Below are 6,718 nucleotides of genomic sequence, written 5' to 3'. Positions count from 1 at the left end.
GGCTGAAGTCTTTAGGTAGCTCTCTGAAACAGCCTTTTTTTTTTTCAGAGTCCTCCTTTCTTTTTTAAGCATCAGGAGGTAGACAACTTCATCAGTAAAGATCTCAACCTCATCAGCGACGTATAGACGCCGCTGATACTTCCTCTCTTTTCCTAACCATTTGGGGTTAGCAACTAATCCCTCCTGTAGAAGGGATTGGAGGTCCTGAAGCTTAAGCAAGTAATACAGAATCTTCTAAAAAACTTTGTCTTCTATTGCAGATTTTCTGGACTCCATTGCAGACTCCATGAATACTTCAGCCATATCCGGACTCTTTGAGCTACTCGCTCCTGCCATTTGCGTTTAAACCGTTATTTGTTTGATGATATTTTATGGTTAACCTTGTCATGTCTACTTATAGCCAAGGCTCCAGGAAAGTGAAGAGACTCCATCAATACTCTGGACGATTCATATTCTGAGCATAAGATTTATTTCATTACGTCATTTATCAGTTGTTTAATATTTCTTTTAATTTAAATATGCATTAATTAAGGGGGAATATCGGTTTTAAGAGGTTAACTGAGAAGACAGTAGTTAGAGAATTTTCATCTGAAATGATTCAGTCTCACAACTGATCGTTCAGTTGATAATTTAGCTAATCTTCTCATATAAGTTAACTAATTAATCGTATTTTATTCCAAATCAATGATGTGACTGTCAGTTTTCGCATTAAATGATGAATAGTATTTTTAAAACGTGGACCCTTTGAATCAATGATGTGATTGTCAGTTCAGAGCTTTTATTCTGCAAAATTTTCAGGTACTCTAATTCTCAGAAATGGAAAACTAAATTCCCGCACATATTCTGAATGATATGGCTGTCAACTTTGAATCTGTTCTATTAGTCAACGATGTTGATATCAAGAATGTATTTCTGAAACTGGTGGCTACTGGCTTAAAGACTTTTCTGGGACAATCTTCTCAGGAAATTTATCCAAAGGAGCTTCATGATTTCTATTCTTTTGGATATGTTACTGTTGATGGAAATGTCGCTGCTACTGTCAATGGTCAGATGCAGATCATCTCTGAAGAAGCTTTCGGAAAACTGTTTCAACTACCTACTGATGGGATTATCAATTTCTCTGAGGTGAAAACCTCGGATATTGAGGAGATGTAGTCTCTTCTGTCAGCTGATGGTCGGAAAATAAAAGTTTCCGATCCCAAGAAAGAGCTCAAGTCAGAAATTCAACTGCTGGCTGATATCTCAGCTAAGGGAATACTAGCTAAGGCTGGTTCATTTGCTGCTCTTACTCTCGAAAAATTTCAAGCATGACGGTGATCATGGCTGGAAAGAAGATGAACTGGAGGAACATGCTTCAGTCGACAAAGCAATCACGAGGATATGCTGTACAAATCAACTTTCTACTGAAAATAAAGGGACTAATGGGTGATACTGCTGAGAAATCATCCAAGTTTAAAGTATTCAATGCAAAGAACGTCCAGCCACCAAAGCAGAAACTGGACATATCTTTTGAGCAGTTTTGGAAAATAAAAAAGGAGATTGGGACGCAACAGGCAGCTCCTAAATCAATCAAAAAGGCAAAGACTCTAGCTCAGCTGAAGACAGCCAAGATGAAACTGATTATCAATGAATCAGATTCTGAGAAAACACCCTAGAACACAGAAAACCAAGCAAGTAGCTATGATGGAAGCTATCCCAACTGAGCGATTGAATCAATCAGATGCTCAACAGCCTATTCAGGCTATTCTACTGAAAAACATACCAGCTGAAGCCTCAAGTGAGGATCAGTTACTTTTATCTGATGTTCTACCGAAGACAAAGGTCACCAAGTCTGGTGACAAGAAGAAAGTTGCTGGAGTACAGGCTCCACTGATCACCATCACTGGGTACAACCCTCAACCTCCTGCCAGACCAAAGGGGTTAGTGATCAGAGAACACATTGATGCTACTTCTTCAGGGTTGAGCATTCCTCATATCCTGACTGATCTTAAGGGCAAGGGCAAATTTCAAGAAGAGCCCAGGCCAACAAATGCCATTCAAACACACATTAATCTTATCTGGGAAGAGATCAATGAACTTTCAGCCGGTAAGCTCAAGACCTACGATGAATAGGTGAAATTCAGAACAAATGTCTTCACCAAAGAGCTACAGAAAAAATCCAAACTGAAGAAATTTATTAAGCTGGAAAATGTTGTGTTGAGAGTGGTTAAGGCATCTACCATTATTCAGGCACTGGGGCGGAAGAACTACTTCTTCAATCAGCTGAGAGCTAAAAAGCTACGGAAGATAGTTGCTCAACTGAAACTGAACTATGATCCTACAGTCCAACTGCATACAATGACAAAGCTGTGCATGATCAACTAGAATCGAATCTTTTCTCATTACAGATGGAGATAAAAAATTGGGAAATGGGTCAAGAACTAGTCTTTCCAGAAACTTCTCAAGACTTATCATCAGAAGATCCAGCTGAGGAATCAGTTCAAAAACCTCCCAAGGACATTGTTGCTGAAACTGTTCAACAAGCAACTGCCCCCTCCACTTCAGTTGCTCAACCTTCATCATCTTCAGCAACTATTTCTTCAACTGCTGATCCAAATCTTTATTCAGAAGCTGATTTATCATTGGCAAATCTTGCTGAGGTCATCCAATCAGTCACTTCTGATATTCAGTTAGAATCATCCAGATCAGTTGAAGATGTTACATTGACTAAGGAACCTGAAAATCCTATTCGTGAAGAAACAGCTGTTCAAGTTGTCTTGCCTGAAGAACCTGTTACGAAGGCCATTCTTGAAGAAAATGAGCAGCCAGTTCAGTCAGTGGTTATAACTGAAGAGGCAATTTCTGAACCAACTGAAGAAGTTCAGCTGAACGCTGCTACAACTGAAGAAGTGCTAGAACCAGTTTTTCAAACAACTGAAGAGCCAGTTGATCGTTCAACTGAAGAACCAGCTGACTTTCAAATTGATGAACCAATCACTTCTTCTACTCCCCAACTTCAACAAGAATCCCTTGTAGAAGATGCTTCTGAAATGGTGAGTGCAGAACCGATAGTAACTGACAGGACTCTGGTAATATTTGATCAAGCTACAATAGAACATGCACCAGAGACATCTGGACCTATTTCTGCTCATCCTTCAATAGATATTAATTCAGTACTTGAAGAGATTCAAGCCATCCAGCACAACCTGTCAGAGATGATGATCGCCATTTCAGACATCAAATCTACTCAGCTTGCTCATACTTTGAAGCTAAATTCTTCAGATGACTTCAATTCTGGGAGACTGAAACAAATTCAAGCTACTGTGACCTCTCTCTATTTTGCAGTGGATGAAATAAAAAAGAATAGAGGTATAGCTGAAAGTCATTCCCTGACTCAAGATGCAATCAGCAAGAGAGTTGAATTCGTGGAGACAACTGTTTCCAGAAAGATAGACTTATTGCAAACTACTATGCTTAATGCTGCCTCAGACGTAGCCACTATTGTTAAAATTTTATCAACTGATGTTCGGAAGTTATCTAACAAACTGGATGAGTTTGACAAAAAAGGGGAAGAGACCTAAGCTAAAACCCAACCAGACAAAGAGAAGAAGTTTCACAGAGTCTCACAGAAGAATTTTTATCAGTTGATGGATTCGTTTTAGCAGATAACTGAAGATTATTTTATTCTTTCATGCCTCGTAAAAATTTGTGCACTGAGAGAGTTATCTATATAAGAAGTTAAGTTGATATGTTATTATTTGCCTAGTTTTGTCAAATACCAAAAAGTTAGAAATTGTTGGAAACTAAATTTTGTGTGTTTGACAAACTGAAGGGCCAAAAGATCGAACTAACTGATCACACAAACTGAATCGATCATCTCAACTGAATCTAGAAAATGAATTAACAAGCCAACTGATCTACGTAACTAGACGCGCCAGTCTGTAGTTATGAGCTTTATCAGCTTCTACCTTTCAGCTGACCCTTCAGCTGAACACGTCACCAGTTGAAAACGACAACCGAAAAATAGTACAATAGTCTGCAACTGTTAGTGGGAACACCGCATTTCAGATAAAGGTGCACTGTACTATTGGCAGAGGAATTTTGACGTGGCATATCAACGGATAGAAAGTTTAAATTGCATTCAATATTACCGTTGGAGGGAAGCTTATAAATAGCAGAGAGAAAAAGCTGAAGAACTAACAAACGGACTATATACTTTGACAATCAGTTGTGAAGAGTGAACGAGCAATCTTTCTTACTGTCACTTTCTTGAAATTCAAGCTCACGCTTATCATATACATTCATAGCTGTCAGGCTATCTTTCGAGCACTTTAGCACATTGTGATTATTGTAAAACTTGATCCTAGAGATCAGTTGTGCTAAGTTTTGTTATTCAAGTAAATTGAGTTGTATACTAAGAGTTTCAGTCTTGGCATTGTTAAGTCCAAACTTAAGTGTGTCTTTACAAGTCTTGTACTGATCAAAGTCTTTTAGTGGAAATCCTATCTTCATGATAGAAGGGGTGACGTAGGAGTAATTGAAATCTTCGAACATCCAGAAACAAACCTTGTGCATCTTTTACGCTTTTCAGTTACTATATTCTATCTTTCAGTCATTTTTATTCCGCACTTAACTGTTAACTGATTGTGATCGACTGACAAGATCTTGTGAATTAGTTTCTCATCAAACTAATTCAAACCTTCGAAAAAGAGTCAAAACCGTGAGTGTTTATTCAACCCCCCTTCTAAACACTCCTCTTACTTCAACCGATCCTATCAACATCCACTACTCGTCTTTCTTAAAAAGTTAAAATTTTTTTTCTAATTCATTCTTTTATTTCGGCCGAATGACTACTGTACATATATATATATATATATTTTAAAATAACTCTGCACCATTTAAAAATAAAACAACAAACTATATTCGAAAATTCAAGGAAAGAATTCAAAACATAAAATCGTCAATCGTTTACCTAACCTAAACTTAGCAATATTTCAAAATAAAACAAACTCTGACATCCTCTCAAAAACCTCTCAAAAGAATCATAAAAGTCATAAAATCTTTAACGTAAACTTAAATCATAAACTTAATTTAAATTGCAAAAACTAGCGCTGATCCTCGGGTTATGTGCACCTTCAGTCCAACAAGATCAACAATCAAGTCCTTCAACAACATCAATATCATGCTCACCTCCAATGATCATAGCTAGTGAGTCTAATGACTCAGCAAACCATAACCATGATAGCAAGTATTATGTATACAATCACATACAACAGTGAAAATACTTTTACATAACATAACTTTTCATGAACATGCATAAACATAAAAATTTTTCCTTTCATCATATACATTTCATTTTTTGATCATATACGTATACGTGTTCATTTTATTGAATTCAGATCATTAATTGTGACTTTCGTATCAACTGAAGGTCGATGGATCCATCTACGTGTAACCACAGTACTGGGCGGCAGGGACATCAGCGACACTCTCATCCGTCAACTGAGCCTTGGCCTTACATATCATCATAATCATCGTATTAGTTACAATCACTTCACCTCTTTCAACTTTTCGTATTTTCATCACTTATAATTCAAGCATATAATAATACTTTTTCTTTTAAACCAAGCATGCAACATATCTTTTAGCATTAAAGTTTCAACAGAAAATTCCATAAACATTAAAAATAAGCATATTATCATTATTTACAACATTCAGGGCATTGCCAGGCCGTCAACTATTTTTAGTTGCAAAATGACCGTTTTACCCCTTCAATTTAAAATTCTCGATTTTGATTTTTTCTTACTTTCGTTAACTCTAGACCATCCCAAATAATTATTTAAGCTTAAATTAAATTTCTTATATTTTTTTATTTAGCTTAAATTTGAGGCTTTTGAATTAATTCATAATTACTAATCCGTTAAGCGTTTTAATCACAAATTAATTCAAATTTTATTATTTAAATCCCAAATTTTAAACATAGATTTTTTATTACCTAAATTACCCTTGATTTCGAACCCCATATGTAACGTACCATACTTTTAAACTAATTTGAAATTTGCGGAAAAATAAAAATTTTCTTAAAATAAATCGTGAACCTTCAAAATTCGATAAAACAAACTGTTCATCTCAACATAGTTGCAACCAAAGATCTTAAAATAAGGTTTGGCAAAATTATTTGTTTAAAATTCAAGACCGGTAACATAAATCAGAGTATTGAACATTTCCAAAAATTCTTAAAAATGGGGGAGGTACTCGGGTCTAACCTCCTGTTCAGTCCAAGCCTGCTCCTTGGTCCCCACCCCTAGTCTCCTCAAAATCATCATCACCTGCATCGATCAAGTCTAGTGAATCTAAAGGCTCAACACGAATAAACTGGAGATAACAAGTACTACGTAATAAAACCACATGCACCTTCAAAATAGGACATACATATTTGAAACGGTAACGTGAAACAAAGCTTAAACATACATAGAATAGATGTGCCATCAACGTAGAACCTTTCATAAACATGCTTGCATCGTATATACATGAGCATACATAACGTTATTTTGCGTAAAGGCATGTTTCAAAGCAAGTGACTCATACATAATGCGCCTGATCAGACTAAACTACAGTACTGGGCTGACAGGGAAAATCCACTGCCACATACATGAGATCCCCGTTCATGCTTTAACGGGTGGATTGGTCCCTGGTCATACTTTACCACTTTCCAATCCTGATCTAAACCCGTTCATGC

Source organism: Primulina huaijiensis, chromosome 11 (genome assembly GCF_012295235.1).
Source record: "Primulina huaijiensis isolate GDHJ02 chromosome 11, ASM1229523v2, whole genome shotgun sequence".
Taxonomy (NCBI): Eukaryota; Viridiplantae; Streptophyta; class Magnoliopsida; order Lamiales; family Gesneriaceae; genus Primulina; species Primulina huaijiensis.
The sequence above is the reverse complement of the archived record's forward strand: the minus strand, read 5'-3'. Positions refer to the sequence as shown.